The sequence below is a fragment of the Sus scrofa genome, chromosome 4 (genome assembly GCF_000003025.6).
Source record: "Sus scrofa isolate TJ Tabasco breed Duroc chromosome 4, Sscrofa11.1, whole genome shotgun sequence".
Lineage (NCBI taxonomy): Eukaryota > Metazoa > Chordata > Mammalia > Artiodactyla > Suidae > Sus > Sus scrofa.
Genome location: NC_010446.5, coordinates 59573126 through 59590961, shown reverse-complemented (window position 1 = coordinate 59590961; position 17836 = coordinate 59573126). Strand labels below are relative to the sequence as shown.

At 41.1% G+C, this 17836-nt stretch overlaps 1 protein-coding gene across 4 annotated transcripts in view; it reads left to right on the top strand.

The window, feature by feature from the left end:
- ZFHX4 (zinc finger homeobox 4) overlaps positions 10049–17836 on the top strand; it is a 196712-nt gene continuing 188924 nt past the window's right edge. Inside the window, exon 1 of one of the 4 annotated variants that reach the window (XM_021089179.1) lies at positions 10049–10175. The gene's annotated coding sequence lies outside the window, so the exon portion shown is untranslated. Of the gene's footprint in view, positions 10176–14660; positions 16235–17836 lie in introns of those variants that run through there. The other 3 variants (XM_021089181.1, XM_021089177.1, XM_021089180.1) reach the window with 3 other exon arrangements.

Here is a 17836-nt window from a genome sequence, read left to right as displayed (position 1 = left end):
TTCTCTTTTGTCTATTATCCTAGAGTTGTGCTATTCCCAAATATTGACATCATCTACCTTTATCAGCATTAACTGCTCTGAAGCTTCCCAGACTCATGCTCGGCTCTATTTCTTCCTATTGATTATCTTCCTCACTCCAGCAGGTAGCTAGCCAGCGAGGCTGTCCTGAGAAATAGCTTCCAATGACTTTATACGCACAATTTACACGGAATTGTTTAAAGAAGATATTAGCCTCAATACAAATCAGTGAACCTCATTTAGTCAATACTGCACAATTCTGCTGTTGGCACCCTGTCACATGTTATCCTTATGGTCAGCTGCTGCACCCAATCTCCACATTAGCCAAGTATTTAGTTTCATATTAAAATGGAGCCGGCTTTTTCTTTTTTTCTGCTTTTGCTTTTCCTTTTTGAAATCTTTTCAGTATACTTTTTACATCACCTCACTGAGCCATGTGATAGTAATATATTTTGAAATATAAAAACCTGAGATTAAATGTTTGATTTTTGACAGTGTTCTTAAATATAATAAATTCAAAAGGAAATACTGTTAAGTTAAAATGGAGTGTTTTTCATTAAGTCCAATCAAATGGTAGACAACAAAGGATCTTTTATTTGAGAATATGAAGTGAAAATGAAAACCAGAAAACCTTTACTAAGAAAAGGTCCAGCTAAATTATGTTGGAAGGAGGTCTCCAGATTGAGCTTGGGTGTTTCTTTTGCTATAAGTGAATTAAACTAAGATATGTTATGAAGAAATATTTTACAAAGAAGCAAAACTTAATGCTTTGTGGAGATGAAAATAAGGTCTAAGGACAGTTGACTTTGAAAATAATTCGAAAGAAAGATCACATATGAAAAAAATTGCCACAGCATCTGATCTTTTCTTATAATCATAACAGGGAAATGTTTGGGGGAAAGTAATGCTAGTCCCTTCTTTTGCTGCCATGGCAATGCTGTAAAATTCTAGAAGGGGTGTTTACATTTCAGAATTACCCCTCCTTCAACTACTGCTTTATGATAGTTAATGAGATGATATCCAAATGTTGAAAATGGGAAAATTCAAATGAAAATCTAAATGTGAAATACAATATAATGAAATAACTAGGCAACATAATACTACTCTGAATGTTTGTGCAAATATTGCAAAATGAACTGCAATACATTAAAATTCTTCAGTGGTTGTGTAATACATAAGTGAAGGTTTACATATAAAACTTTAGCTATCAAAAAAGGGATCTTTATCTCATATTATCCTAAATCTTTTACTTGAAAACATCACTAACAGCTTAGAGTGCATTCTGAAAAGTTGTCATTAAATCTATTTGCATATCTCTTTGTAAACTGAAGTTCAAGTTAAGAATAGAGCATGCTGATCAAAATAGTCTATTTATTATAAAATGCACCCTTTAGCTTTAGTGGCTGAGTGGCAGAAAGCTTTGGAGAATATGAATGGTAGAGAAAATAATAATTTCAGTTTTAGAGATTTTTAAAGGATTGCTTATCTTTTTTGTAAGTAAAAAGTAGGAGTTGAACACAATGACAATTTTAAATGAGTTATAGGAATAATAGCAGCATTTGGAACATTAATATAGAAAGAATTCAAACAAAATTACATAGCAAATTATTGTAAATATTTCAAATTTTTTTCTTTTTTACTATAAAATGCTAAAGGTGATTTCTGATGACCTTTGCTTTCATTTCTTTTCTCTTTAAATATCACTAGTTGGGAGCTGGAGCCCTGAAGCTCAGGTAGAAAAGACACACTAAAAGATGGCCAGTCTATCCTGATCGTACATCTTCTCACACATTTATTGCAAACTGACACTCATATAACAGCTTTTTTTTTTTTCAATCACAAAGATTCGACAAAGAACAATTCCAGTACCAAGGGAAAATCATACCTCGGGAAAGAAATGCCATAACTGCATATTCAGGCTGCATAAATGCCAGCATGGTAAGGATAATTGTAATATGTATGTGAGACAGCATTTTACCATTGAAAGTCGATAATCTAAACTTGAGATTATTTAAGTGTAATTGTCTACATATATGCAGATATTGTGGATTATATGTAATGCACAAATATATAAATTCCAGCCCAAGGTGAAATGCACGAGCATTATTAGTCTTTTTCAGTTGAAAAAATTCTTTGAGGAATACATATTTATATATTAAATGCATCTCTACCAACTAAATTATGAGTTTCATTTAGTCCATTTATCATATGATATTCTAACATTAAATAAAATTGTCTACTTTATATAGTCACTTAAACACAGGAACATCTCAATGAAGCAAACATAAGCACAAACAATGCACACAAATTAAGGTAGATTTTCCAAACCAACAGCAAAAAAATAGTCTGTTAAACATTCCTAGTAAGTAGAGATGTGGACATTTCCCCCCCAATTTTTTAAATTAACCTTAATGCTTTAAATGTAAGTGAATGCTGTTTTCAAATAATGTCAAAACACAAAATTCTCTACCAGTGACTCCGGAGTAACTTTCAAAAGAAACTAATTTTTAAAGTAGTTTTGATTAAATTTCTAAAGTATAAAGGAAAATTGTTTTTATTTGCCCATATCTAGGGGAAAATTTTTATAAATCATATTTATGATGCATATTAAAGATTGATGTTTAAGGTATAGTGACCACCTGCCTAGATTATCAAGATGATGCCAAAAATCATGTATATCATGTCATTGAATTAGTTTTAGCAGCAAAAAGTGTTATAGTGAGTCAAGATATTTCAAATCCATCTCTTTTCCATAAATATTCTGACTAGTATAACCTAGGCTCAAAGAATATTATACACCAAACATTAACTTCAGAAGAAATAATATTGAATTCTATGGGATATTCTCCTTTCTAAAAGTATAAATTTATCCAAACTAAGCATACACACACACACACACACACACACACACACACATACACACACACACATATATTTCGTGAGGAGAAATTTTTACCATTAAATTGAAAATGGAGCCATTAAGGTGATTATTACACTGTCATCTATAGAACTGTGCAGCTTTTAAAATATGCAAGCATTTCATTTAATCCTCATGTTCACGTTTAACAATATATCAATAAATATTGTCACTGATTTTAATAAAAAGTAAAAAATTTAAAATATCAACTGACACATGTATCTATCCAAATTCTAAAACAACTTAATTTACTCCAGAATGTAAAATCAAACTAACTAGCAAATTGGGTATTTAATAATCTCTTCATTTGATAGAAAATTATGTGTAAATCAAGTATAGTATTGAGAAATTAATATTAGCCTTCTTATACACAGAGAGTACATTTGTGCACCCACTACCATCTGTATAACTCCAGATATATCATATATATATATCTTGCCAATCTATGTATTTTTTTCAGAGAAGGAAAGCATCCTCGTAATCTAGAGTAAAGCAGTAAATGAGTGTAGGGTGTGTGTGTGTGTGTGTGTGTGTGTGTGTAGAGACGGAGGAAAAAAAATGGTAGTTCAACAGAAAGGTAGTAAAAGTAAAATATTAAGATGTTTGAAAATGAATATGAAGGTATCGTGCTCTATAAAGAAATATCATTGATAATTTTTTCTCTCTCCTCCTCTCTCTCTTTTCTGTATGTGTGTCTGTTCGGCTTCTAATAAGAAAATGAAGATTTGGGATGGAAGGAAAAGACAACTATCGGAAATTTCAAATAGGGTATTTTGGTTAAAATTACTAAATTCAAATGTAAATCCAATTGGGTTTTCTTTTCTGAAATATGAAATAAGGAACCTATAAAATGGGTACAAGAATCTCAGCCTATTTTGCACATTCTGTTAAAAATGTTCCCATGTAAATATTTGTATCATTAGTACTTTATAAAATTATAAAATATTATAAGGGAGTGTATTAAAACAGCATGAGGTAAACCTGAGAGGGTCGTCTTTGTAGCATAAAGATCAACACTCTAAGACAAAGACAAAATTCCTTATTTGATTCAGCCATAATGTTTTCAAATCTCCTGGCTTAATGGTTTTTTATGTATATCTATTTGTTGGCTTTTCAAATTTGTCATTTATTTTTCAGTATTGTAGGGCTGAAAAGGAAAGGATATCAGGCAGTATAACAAGAATTTACATGGCTAATATAGTAATACGTAATGTATTGACTACCTTTAAGATTATGCATTTAAATAGTTATAACCTCAGTAATGTCAATGCTACAAGACCCAGATGATACCATATTAAACGCCTTCAACAGAGAACAGCCTCTCCTAGCAAGTATCATTTACTAGCACCTGGCTACCTAGATTCCTGAGGTGTTTTTGTCTAAAAACATATTTCCATCTAAAAGGAATCGAATTTAACTATAAAGGTAGCAGTGTTGTTTGTCATGAAGTTGACAAAAAGTAGTGGACAAAAAGTTACCTGTAACTTTCAAGAGGGCATATTCATCCCTAGTTCCTTGATAATTAATGTGAATAAAACTATACCCTGGTTGCCCCCCTTCAAGATGGTAAACTAATGATACAGTGGAATCAGAGCAAGTTATGGGGGTGAGGAGGATAGAAGGGGATGGAGAAAGGAATACCTTTTTCTTGGCTCCACAAAGGGTTGAGGGCCTAATTATTTTTAAGTATAATCCAACCAACCTCTTCTCATGCTTAGCTGCACTGAGTGACACTATTTGTGATGCCCAGTGTGCTGAAACTGAGCAGGTTGCTGTCAGTTTAAAAATGACTATAATAAAAGTGACCATGAAGATGGATCTTGTGATTTTGCGTTTCTAATCAGTCATCTGTGAAGAACACTTTTGCTTTGATTCAGCAGACTGGTGACAGCCATGATTGATAGTGCACGAGGATGAAAAAAAGGTTATTAACTGTCTTCCTATTAAGCTCAATGTATTACCCCTCTAGGTGCATCTCATACTTTAAGTTAAAGTACTTACTCAGGTAAGGTCAAGAATGAACTCTATGGAGATGGTATCCATTCTGCTGAAAAGGAGCAAGGCATCTTTGCATTGATTTCTTTTTTTTATTTAGCACTGAAACTACATTTAATTCCACTGTTTTAATCATTAGCTATAAAGAGAAATTGCCCCCTTCCAACAGTATCCATGGTGAAAACACTAAAAGTGTAGAAAATGGCTCTAAATGTAAAGATTTGAATGTACACCTGACTTGCTAGCAACATGTGTGTGGCATGTGTGTAAATCTGTATGTAAACAGATGGTCATATACTGTATAATCCGAGGGTATTTTTAAGGGTAGACATTAAATTGACTTATGATTAAAAAAATGAATATCTATATAGCATATGGCAAAATTGTTTAATTTTCAATACCTTATACCTGGCAAAGAAAAAAATGATAAAGAAAAAAATAACCATGTCTAAGAACTCAGAGAGTCTAATAGAATATCTAGAGATTTGTTTTCATTTAAGTGTATTAATTTATCTCACTTTATTTTTTAAGTTAAAAATACTACATATAGATAAACATTTGAATGTCAGTATCTCTTCCTGTCTTTGCCTAGCATATATACATACACCCATATAGAAATACTATTATATAGAACCTCAGGAAATTATAGTTTTCCACCAAGGAGGTACCATTCATGAAATGAAATAATAAAATTTTAAATGTTATCATATTTCCTCTATTCATTTATTCTTACTGAAGACAAAAAGTACTAACAGATATCTGCACACTTCAGTTAACTTCTCTTTAAGAAGATTTTAAATTTACAAGTTTGTTTCTGGGAGATTAAATATAGGCATTTTAATTTAAAATTATGGTATAATGTTCCTTCTTACATTTCCCATTGTAAACATTCAGTACCTGTCAAATGTAATGTGAATTAGGCAGAAGATATTTAAGGATATCAATAACTTGGCATTGAGATAACCATTTAAACTACAACCAAATTTCAGCTCTGTGTGCCTGGCTGTTCCTCACTGAACAATTCTGCGGAGTGGCACGGAATAAGAAAATGTTACCAGAATGTTATTAGAGTTTCAGTGCAGGGAAAATCGTATTATGACCAAAAGTTTTCTCTAGTATATCATGACCTGTTTCTCCAATGTCAGTTATTATACCCATTTTGGATCTGTAATAAATTATATTTTGAAAATGTACTGTTTTAATACTAGGATCCATCAACAATGAAATATAGAGAGAGTAAGGAAATGAAGTTCAAGATTTCATTGAATTTCTCTCTAGAGCCACAAAAATTGGCTCTCGGTCCTACTTTGCCTAACATCGCAATTGCTGTTTTAAGAAACCTTTCCAATTCTCTAGGATTTTATGCATGCCAAGGATGATTTAAATACTTACACACTGAGAGCCTAAGAATGTTAAAATGTTAGATCAATATGAAAGTTGTTTATTTAGTGAATTGTGTTTATGTGGAGTGGATTAAGGGTAGATTTTAGAATTCATACAAGATTTCCTCAGTATGACACATTAACTTCATTAAGTGGATTTCTCTTCCTGTCCTATACAACTTCAACAAACTTGTGTTCTGAAATTTAGAAATCAATGATGAGATAAATAATAGAGGGGCTTATATGGTCAAGGGTAGTGTATTGTACAAATATTTGTCAAAGTTTTCCCTATGGAGTTAAAATCTAATGAGAAATAACATGTTGTGTGTTTCTCAGAAACACTGAGTGCTTTTAAAATCAAAAAGGAAAAATGCAGTTTCAGTCTATCTCATGTTAATTCACAAGATGTTCTGAAATATTAGTGAAAGTCTTGTCTTCTTCCATCCGGCTAAACTTGGGAGTTTCTTAAGGAAAATGAGGAAATATAAATGGCCAGGTAGGCCCAAGAGGAACACACAGATTTGCTAGTTACCCATTTCCTAGTCTCCTGTTTCTTTTCTAGAGAATCAAGATCTAGAACACACATTACACGTAGCACACACTTTGGGAAAGAACAAGGCAAAGGCTGTTTCAGGTAAAGTTTAGGTTATTTCCAGGCAGTCAATTAGCATATTGACAGAACATGATGTTGAACCTTTTTTTTTTTTTTTTTTTTTTTTTTTTTTGCAGAATCCAATACTTAGCAGACAGTAAAAGCTCCATGGTTTCTTTGATCCTTTTGGAACTCCAGAGCAAAATGTTTCATTACTTTTGTTCAAGCACGTGATAGAAGACCTGGTGAAGAAAACCCCCACACCTTTGTGCAAACCACTTAAATTTAGTTCTGAGGCTGCCTAGTGTGGTTTGGTTTCGTGGAATATTGGGGCACAGGGCATCTTTAGTTTACAATATCTAGGCTTCGATGACTTTTAGCTTGAAACTCTTCCGAAGCTCTTCCAATCTTACATGCATCCCTCCTCTTCTTCTTCCTCCTCCTCCTCTAGACCTACTAGGGGACTTGGGGTAGGGGTATGAACCGAGTGGTGCACATCTGTGTAGCTAGACCGTGGAGGCTGACAGCTGCTGTCCACTCCCAGACCATATACCTGAGCGCAGTGGCCACTCTGCTCTTCTGCCCAGCCCACTCCTGCCTGCATTGTTGCTGCTGTCACACCAGCCGGCGATTTGATAGGCTTGTGGGGTTGCCATGGTGTTGACTTCTTGCCTCTGAGGAGCTGCCCAATGACTGGAGGTCTGGGATTAAAGCGGGAAGAGGCAGCGGCCACAGCGAATTTCAGCGGCAGCTGCAGCAGCAAGAAACAAGAAACAAGAGGACGAGGTCTTTAGACTGCGCTCCGCTCTCGAAGCCAGGGCTGCTGAGAAGGGGAGACGAGGAAAGGGGAACAGCTTGAAAGTATGACCACTCGAAGGCAGAAGATGCGATTGAGGGGTTTGAGACTCGCCCAGGAACAATTCAGAAGCAGTCTGCACGTGCAGACAGGAAAAATTGTCCAGAATTCGTTACTATTCACACAAGACATTACTGGGGCGGGTGGTGGGACTGGGGTGTTAAAAGGGACTTCAGTGGGTGATACACTTTCTCCCCAACCCCCACCCATCATTTGGGCAACGAAGTAATTTAACAAATAAAGAGGCGCTGTACGGAGAACTTTAAATCAGGGAAACGAACTTATTCCGAGAAGAGAGAGTGCAATTAGACGGCAGCTAACTAAATGACAAGAGTTGCCCCGGCGGGCGGCCGCCTGGGCGGTGCGGGTAGGGGGAGCCTGCGAGTGCGTGTGCGATGCACAACCCCAGACGAGAACCGTAAACTAGGAAATGAAAGAGAAAGGAACCGCTTCTGTTATAAATTAGTAGGTAGGTGAAGGTTACGCAAAGAAGAAAAGGGAAAGTAAAGCTGTTAAAAGAATAGAATAAACCCCCTGGGAGTTGAACTCGAAATCCCCCCCCCACCCCCCAACTCTCCAATCCAAGGGGAGGAGGAGGAGAAAAAGAGTGCATTCTGGTGTGATGAGAACTCTCTGGAATGTCTGGAGGAGAGGATAGGAGTGCGAGGGTAAGAAGACCCGGGTGCTAAATAAATGGCAGAGAGAGAAATGGGGGCGGGGCGGGGTAGGAAGGAAATAGTCGGCGATTCACCGAAGGGAAGAGGAGATGCAGCAGGGATTACAGGAGAAGGAAGAGAAGTGCAGAAGTTCAGACCTGTAGCCTAGAGGAAGGAGGGACCGGCTAGAGTCAGTAAGAGGGAAGGCGGAAAAAGGTGTGTGCTGCAGAGGGAGGGCGTGGGAAGGCCACCGCTGTCAACTGGAGGGAGCGACTACTAGGACAGAGGGCAAAAAGGGCAGAGCATTGTAACGACTCGGGCGGTGGCGCGAGCACCGCGGGGCAGCACCGGCGAACTGGAGCCAGGTGCCGCGTAGCCCGAGCCAGGCTCCGAGCGACGCTGGGACTTTGCTGGCCAGAAGAAGAGCTGCTTGCTCAGCCTGCCGGAGTCACGATCCACCGCGAGTCCCAAACACATGCCTCACTAACTACTTTACAGCCACTTTCATTGATTTTCTTTAACAAATAAACATAATACCCGTTACAGCAACACTTCCCCATGCTGCAGCTAGAATGCCAGAACCTCTGAGGGTTGCATTTCTCCGGATTGCAGTTTTCATATCTCCAAATAAATTGTTTTCCTTCGCTTAAAGGATCAAATGTGCGATTACATTCAGGTTTGGGGAGTCTGGTCTTCGACCCTCTCTATGTTCTGGGAGTCACCTTTTAGAATAAGTAGAAGACAGGTTCAGACACAAGTTTGTAAACCTGGTAGGGTTCACTGACATTTGCATATTAGTTTTTACTAATAAGAAGTAACTCAATTTGGAAGGAAGACGCCGGCAATTAAATTGATTCCCTTGCTCCTGCAGGCAAATTAACACTAGTCCGACAGCCACACCTAAGATGCTTCCCTAGAGTTGTCTCTTAAAAATATTTCCCTTAAAAATATTTATTTAAAAGTAGCCCCCCTTCAAGAGCGGTTTCTGCTCGAGGTTCTTCCATACATGTCAAAGGGTTGTTGAATTATTCATTATTGTAATTACTATCATCATTGTCATTATCCCTTTCCATGTGGAAATAATTTTATTATCGTAATTTGATATCTGAAGAATTTCCTGTTAGTCGTTTGATAATCATTTTTTTCTGCTGAAAAGAAAAGTTTTGTTTATAAATGAGATAGAGAAAATGTTTTAAATGCTTTGATGTTTGCTATAGATTTCCGTTTATCTAATCGATCAGAATGCCAATAAAATCGATTAAAGGTTTAGTGTTTTACAAACAACCATTTTGTGCTTTTTGATTTTACGTTCAGAATGATTTTAATAAAGCTAATGCTTTCCTTTAACACTCTCCCTTTAAAAACCCAAACCTTCATCGTTTTTTCTTTTATTATTAGAAATTGCCACTTAAAGTTCTTCTAATAGGAAAATTTAAAAATATATATAAGCAATGCCACAGTGGTTTAAATTCCATTCTCTTGTTGCTCAAGGTATTTAAATAAAGCCCTTTAAAATCTTGGTGAATTATATGCGATCATTCAGTGATTGCGGAATATTAAATTAAACTTAGATAAATCCGCATTGAAGGAGGCAGCACCCAATCCTGAATTTATTTCCCATTTTCTCTAACAGCATCACTGCGCTCCTCTCTTTGCAATGACAATGTGCCAAATCTGGGCATTTTGAAAACATTTTCCATATGCTTTAACAGGGGACTGATAGACAAAGAAGAAAAGGAGATGATCTTTTTGCTCTGAGGTATATTTTCTTTAACCTATTTATCTTAGACTTTCATTGATAACCATTTTAAAGCAAAAGTTTGAAAATCATTTAATTCCTTGTTTTTGCTTTTACCTTTTTTTTGCCTATTTGTAATTTATTCTTGGAATGGATTTTTGGTTACAGTATAAAATAGCTATGATGATGTAAAGCTATCATTTCTGTACCTTGGCAAACAACATTTGTTTCAAAATCTTTGATTTATTTAGTTTGCTAGCTGCCTTTTGTAATTAAAGATGGATTTAATTACACATTTTGTAACTTAGATCAGATGGGCTGTTTGTTTGCTATAGGATTTAATGGTGCTTTTGTGTCTAATATGTAGGGATGTTACATACAGAGGTTGTGGCTTTTCTTCAACTATAAAGATCTGTACTTTTTTTTGTCTTGGAAATGTGGGTGTTTGGATGAATGTAATGTCCTATTTTAAGATGATTCTATGTGGTGGCTGGAGTGTTATGTATTGTCTATACAGGATTTCATTGACTAAATATAGATGTTTTAGGTTTTAAAAGATCACAGTTGTATCTTCTAGTCAATGAAATCACAATTATTTTTCCCTACTTGTCTATCTTTTCCCATCTGTATCATTGTCTCTCAGAGCTCTTCCCCAGACGGAATGTAAAATTTTTGTTGGATGCTCTTGCTGGAAATAGCTCCTTGTGTTTTGAGAAGGATGGGCTTGTGACCCTGAGTGGTGTGAGTGTAACTGTGCGTGGGGGGTGGGGACACTGGTGATGAGGAGTCCTCATTAATTTGCATAAGAGCTGTAGAAGTGCTTGTGAAGTTAGTGAAGTGCTATTGTTTGGGAAGAGACCTGCTTGATTTTGTTTATAAACACTGGGCTGGTTGCCTAGACGGAAAGGAGGTCACAGCGGTGTCTGAGCCCTGACCTGGAAAGGCCAGAGGGCATCTGACTTTTCTCTTTCCCTTCTCCCCTCCCTTAATTCTTCCCTCCTCAGACTCCTTGTAACTCCTCTCTTCTCCCTGTTCCTTACCTTGCCTGTGTCTTAACGTTACATAATGACCTCCTACACACACACACACACACACACACAACTGGTCGGAACCTTGAGGGGGCAGGGAGGTAAAGCTGATTTATTTAAGAGTTAAAGCAAAAACTGGACTTAGGTCTAGAAAGGGAGATATATACGGGGATGCAGAAGTACAGAGATAGAACCCAGGAGCAGGAAGGGGTCATTTTTAAGTTAAAAAAAAAAAAAAAAAAGGAGACTACAAAGGAGAGAAGAACCAGGTTGGGGGAGGGGAGAGAATCAGCAAAGGATGGATTTAACTGTCCACAAATACTACACACATACATACACACTCAAAATGTCTCTCCTCTTTGAATGTCATTTCATCTAGTTCACTCTCACCATCAAGAGAGTGTCCATTCTGGATGTTAGGTCATATTTTCATTCCCCTCCCCCCTTTTGTTAATTCTCAAGAAAAGATACTTTTTTCCCTCCACAGTAATAAGTGGCTCTCCCACACTATTTCTGGAGTTCACTGTAAATATAACATGTTTGTGACACCTTCCCCAATAAGCCTCGCACTCTCCACTCTCCGATTCACTGTCAACTTCGCGTCTGCCCTTTACATCCATACCCACCCCCACCCCCCTCTCCACTCACAGGAATTGAGAGATATTGGTATCAGGTTTAAGTGTGTTTTGGAAAGGAGTTGCTGAGTTAAACAAAAATGTTAGTTAACAGACTGCCTTTGTTAAATAGCCCCCGGGTGGAGAAGACTCAACAAAAAGAGGGAAGGAGGAGGGGGGTGCTGAGGATCTGAAAGTGTCTGTGGTGATATAAAGGGTTCCTAACGCTGAAATCACTTGTAATACCTCGTTTCAAACTGAGCTCATCTATAGACCCCGGAAGCGCGGTCAAAAGACTGGGAACCTTTTCCCCTTGGGCTGGGGTTGGCCTTGAGCTGGGACGTGAGGGAGAGGGAGGTGGGGTATTTATTAATGAATTGGCGAGGGCAGGGCCGGGGAAGGGGGCGAACAGACAGCTAAAGACTCATTAAACCAACTGTAAAGCCCAGAGTGTCCGCGGCAGAGATTTGGGAAATAAAATACAGACGCCGAGGAAAAGTCTAGAAGTGGAAATTACCTTTTGTCTCAATGTTAATTACTCCTTGTTTCCAACACTCAACACCTAACCACCTGGTAGCCCTTTCTGGTCCTTGCTCAACTTGGCTGTCAGTGTCAGGGTCCGAGTGCTCTGCAGTGGGCTCGGCTGGCGGGGGCAGCCCTGGAAAGTGCAGGAAAGGGTCTAGGGGAAGTTCTTGGTGCGGCGGGGAAACCTCTGCTCGTTTCACTTTGAAACAGAAAAGCAGCCAAACATTGCGCGGGGGCGGTGGAGGGTTCGCTCAGAGTTTAGGGACCAGCGGGGTGGGGTGTGTGTGGGGGGTGCAGGGTCAAAGGTTGACGGCGAGGTGTCCGCAGAGACCCAGGAGGAGCAGCTGGGTTTCCCGGAGCCAGGGGCCGAGGAGGAAGGCGCCAAGGGCCGCGGGACTGCACCGCAGCCGGGTCGAGCCGGGCGGATCGCACCCGCGCCCCGGAGCAGCCGGCGGGCTGGGCTCGGGCTCGCTCGTCTCGCCGCGCCCCTGCCCGCGGCGCCGCGCTCCGCGCCTCCGGGCCCACCCCTCGCAGACCTGCGGCCGCGGCTCCCAGCTCCCCTCCGTGCGCTGGCGCGCTCCAAGGCCGAACCCTGGAGGAAACTCTTGACTCTGTGCTAGTTCCTCTCTGCCCCTTCCCCTCAGCCCATTAACCCCCGACCCTCACCCCAGCTTCTCTTCTTAGGAAAGAGGTGAAAGAGGACGTGAAAGAGATGATTAAAAAGAAAACACACATACACCCTAGGAGGGGAATACTCCCTAGCAGAAGGGCTTGAAAAAGTGGGCGCCCCTCTTACAAACCCTCCTTCCTTTTGTTTTCTTACTTAGAATTCAATAACCACCCCCCAACACTCACACACTCACACACACACCAGCTGTATTTTCCAAGAAATGGGGGGGGAGGGGGTTGCGTAGAGGAGAAAGCCACCAAATTTTTAAAATGGTTTTCCTGATTTGACGTTTGGTGTTTTGACATTAATGACATTAATGTTATTGATGATGTTTCGGGGAGAAAAGGCAAAAGAAATAAAGGAGAACTTGAAAACGAAATGATTATCATTTCCCTATTCTTCCATGCCAGAAATAGACCCCTTTCTTCACCTGAGCCTGAAACAGACTTATTGTTCTCAGGTGTTTCCTTCATCATAGGCATTTACCCGTCCGAAATCGCAGGAAATGGTTTTTCCATCAGTGAGCTTGTACATGGAGCCCTCTCCCGCAAAGGGCTTGATCTTTTCTGATTTGAACCTGAAAGTTTCCCTGCCTTCATTTCCCCTCAGTCTCTTTAAAAGCCCCTACCCTCTTCTCCATACGTGCACCTCAAATAGTTTTTTTAAAGCCAGAATTTTGGCTCTCTGGGGTGTTTTTTGGTAAACAGTAACGCTACATAAACACCTTCTTCACTTGCAAGTTGCAGAGAATTTAAATTTTACCCTCGTGGGCATATATGTTTCTTAAGGCACATGGATAAACCCCACTGAGGTGCAATCAGACACCGCTAGCACACTAGCAGTGCAGTTGCTGCGTAAAGGTGGGGCTGTAAACACAGTAACTCAAAAATCTTAGGAAGCCAGTCCACTTTGGGCAGATTTCTTCTCAAACAAGTTTGAAATGGAATGATGTCTTTGGAGAAGTAGAGAATTTTCCTTCTGTTACTGTTTAGCAGTCCTGGTTTCTCATACACTAGTACATGCACCAGCTCTAGATTCCTAAGGTGGCGATTTGCTTTTTTCTCTTAATAAAGACCATATCTAGGGTTTATTCTTCACTCCAAGCCTCTGGACTTTCATTGTAACCTTAGCCAGCTGCTGGAGGCAACCAGCTTTCCTGATCTGGGCCTAGGTCTGCTCTTTTGAGGACTATGCTTTTATCTTCCCAGGTGTTTTGTTTGGTGTTTAATCCCATTTGCATCAGTTTTAGGATTTTTCAAACATTCCCTGATAAGGCCAGGTTTCAGGCCCAGAAAGATGCATGTTTGCAGGCTCTGTGGTTCCTAGTTCTTGCACAATAAACCCTTCTGTTGGTATTTGGTAGATTTGGTGCTTAAGGCCTAAGACAAGGTTTTGAAGCAGATCCTGGCCATCCAGAACTTCAAAGGCCTGTCAACTCAAAAGGAGCTGACACCTCACCTGTCCAGGAAGCTGGACATTGCAAGTATTTCCTGTTTTTAGTTTGATTTTTTACTCTCACCTTTTCTCTAGAATTCCTTTTTTTTTTTTTTGAAATATTGCACGTATGGTATCCACTTGTGACCTGTGATGTAGCAGTGTATCAAGATGCTATCTTTGAGTAGCAATGGAAATATATGTGTGTGTGTATATATATGTGTGTATATATATATTCATATATGTGTATACATATATTCATATATGTGTGTATATATATTCATATAGATATATTCAGAAGGGGGTATTTAAAAGTATGTCTATTCCTAGTTTTAGTTAATTATCTTTTAATGAAAGTGTCACTCATATTCACATCTGTAATATTGGAAAGAGATAATTAGATTTTCAAATGAGAATCAGCCACCTTAAATTTTGCACCAGAAAATACCAAGTATATTTCATTCTAATGAGATCTGTAGTGGGGTTTTAAAATTCATCATAATGTGCTTCAAGAAAGATAATTCAACACACTCGCAAGATGAAAGGTTTTCTTCCTAAGTCTTCTTAAAGCTATTGCATTGAACTTATGCAATTCTGATAAAATATTCAAAAATATTACATAAAGGCTAGAACGGTACCTTCACTATCACCTTTGCAACCATCACTTATTCTCATTTGAAAGTTTGCTTTGACTAAACTAACCGCTTCCATTTTGCATGCCCTGGGTTTTCTTTCCTGCGTGTGCAAGCGAAAGATATGCGTTTAAATTGAGTGCCTACGGACCCAGAGTGCAATTCCTTCTTTGAAATAGGCTGGGCCGAGCGGTATTTGCACACAGCCAGGCACCCTTTATTTACATACATCTGCATATTTGCTCAGGTCCCAGCATTTCGCCATTAAAGTGCTTTACAGTACCTAGCAGTATAAAGTAAGCAGAGAAAAGCTTTTCATTGCCCTAACTCATATTTCTACTTAAAGCTCCCTAGTAAACAAATCTCTGGTCCGATAATAATTACTTTGCCTCATTAAAAAAAAAAAAAAAAATCCGAGTGGTTAAATAGCACTGCTTGCACAGTATTTGTGTTTTATTTTCTGCCCCTCCTCGCTGTGTGTGTGTGTGTGTTGTGTGGTGTGTGTGTGTGTGTGTGTAATGAAGTTTGGGAGTCGCGCGCGCAGGGGCGCGAGGGGTGCGAGCCCCGGAGGTCCCCATCCCCTGCCCTCTCCGCGGTCGCCGCTTCCCGGGCTCCCGCCGCAGCAGCGCTCCGAGCCTCGGAAGCCGCGAGGCTCCCGGGCTGCTCCGAGTCCGGGCTGCGCGTCATTTGCAGTCTGGGGAATGTTGATCACCTCACTAATTACACCTCTCTCTCCCCCCTCTCCCTCTCCCTCTCCCTCGCTCTCCTCTCTCATTCCCAGAGTGCATATCGGGAATAGACACACAAAGACATGCGCACTCAACTTAATCAGCCATTTTTTTAAACAGGGCTAAAACGATAATAATTAGCAGAATAAAGACATATCGGATTTTCATTTCCTTTCCTCCTTTTCCCAACCCCTTCACAACCAAACAGCGAGACCGCGGTCGGCACATGCTTTAACTCCTCCCGGACCCCCGAGGACCGCTCCATGCCCCCCACTTTCTGCTCCAGCGTTTTTATTTTCACCCAATAAAGTTCGAGGATTATTTTTTTATTTTTTTTTATTTTTTTAATGAACCCTCTCGTTTTACTTGGATGTGATCAGCTGTAAGTAAAATAAAAGCAAAACAAAAAAGAGGCGAAGATCGAGTAGGAACTGCAGGGGAAATGGAAAGTAAGTTTTTTCTTTAACTTTTATTGAGTAGTTTGTGTTAAATTTAGGTCGAGTATCGATTATCTTTCCAGCCTGATCTTGCACAATCTTTGATATTTCGCTCCCTCTCTCTCCCTCTCCGCCTCTCTCCCTCTCTGCCCCTGGCTCGCTCGCTCTCGCTCGCTCTCGCACACATCCCCTCAGCCCGACCATCTCTTCCGCTCTGCCCCCCTTTTCTATCTCTTTCCCCCTTTTTTTTTTTTTTTTTTTTTTTTTTGGCTTCAGGATTTGCTCCGCTGAGGGAGGGAGGGGGCACTGAAGGACCTGATTTTCCACTTTCTTGGGGAGGGAGGGGGGTGCGTTTTTCGGGATTTAACTTTTGGATTAAGTGGCGGATCGTCCACGTTTGGCCGAGCAGTTTTCTCTCCTTTTGCCTGTCTTTTCGGGTTCTGTCTCCACCACCAGCCTGGGGCTTTCTGGTGGCGCGGGGAAGCTGTCAGCTCCGCGGCGGCGCGGACACTGCCAGGGCTCCCCGGCCACCGGGCGCCCCTGCACCCCGGTCGGGATGACCCTTCCTCCGCACCCATCCTCGGAAAGTTTGGACGTTGGTCTGCGGGGCTGGGAGCCCCTCTCCCCTTGCCCTCTCCCTGCTCCCCCACCCCCCTCCCTCCATTCAGCCCGGTTTTCCAGCTCCTCTCACCACCCCCCTTCCCTTCCTTCGGTCAAGTTCCGCGAAGGGCGCCTAGTGCACCGGAGCCGCAGAGGCCGGGGGTTCCGTGCACGGGGGCAAGGGGTTCCAGGAGGTTGGGGCTCTAGCCGGGGCTGGGGCGGCAGGTAGACGCTCGCCCGCCGGAACGCGAGGCGGCCCAGGCTGCGCGGATCTGGGCGCCGGCGAACGCCAGGCAGGTCCGTTAGGAGGCGGGATCGCCGGGCCTCGGGGCCAGGGACCCGGGAGGCGGCCGCAGCTCTCTCGCGGCGCTTTTGCTACCGGGTCTGCCTTAGACCGGAGGAGAGATGCCCGCGGCTCGGCTGGGGGTCAAGAATCTTTTCCCCTTTTTTGGCAAAGGGCAAGGGGCGTGTGTGTGTGTGTATGTGTGTGTGTGCGCGCGCGCGCGCGTGTGTGTGTGTTTATTGGGGGGCTGTGGCCGGTTGTGAGAGCTGATTTATTCCCCGGCACCCCCCTCCCCGAAAGGGGTTCCAGGTCTACAAACGAACTTCACCTTCTTCGTCTCTTCGGGAATCAAGTGCGCCTTCCTTCCGGCCGGGAGCAGCTAAGGGAAGAGGGGCTGGAATGCGTCGGGTCTCGCCTTCCTCCTACTTCTATCTCACTCCCCCCTTCCCCCATTCTTTCTGCTCTCTTCTATCGGAAAAAATAATAATAAAATTTATCATGGAATTGTATAAAGTTTCCCTGCCGATGCCCAAGTTACAAAAGGTTCCCCGTCCTGTCCCCCTTCTCCCCCAGAAGACGGTGCAGTGGTTTGTATTTCTTTTGTTACCTGTGATCCGGGCGGGGGGCTCCTTTCGGCCGCTCGGGCTGGGGTCCGGCCCAGAGAGGAGGCTCCAGCGGGCGCCTTTGGCCGTGACTCCTCACTTCCGCGCGGTTCTGGTGAGGTCTTAGCT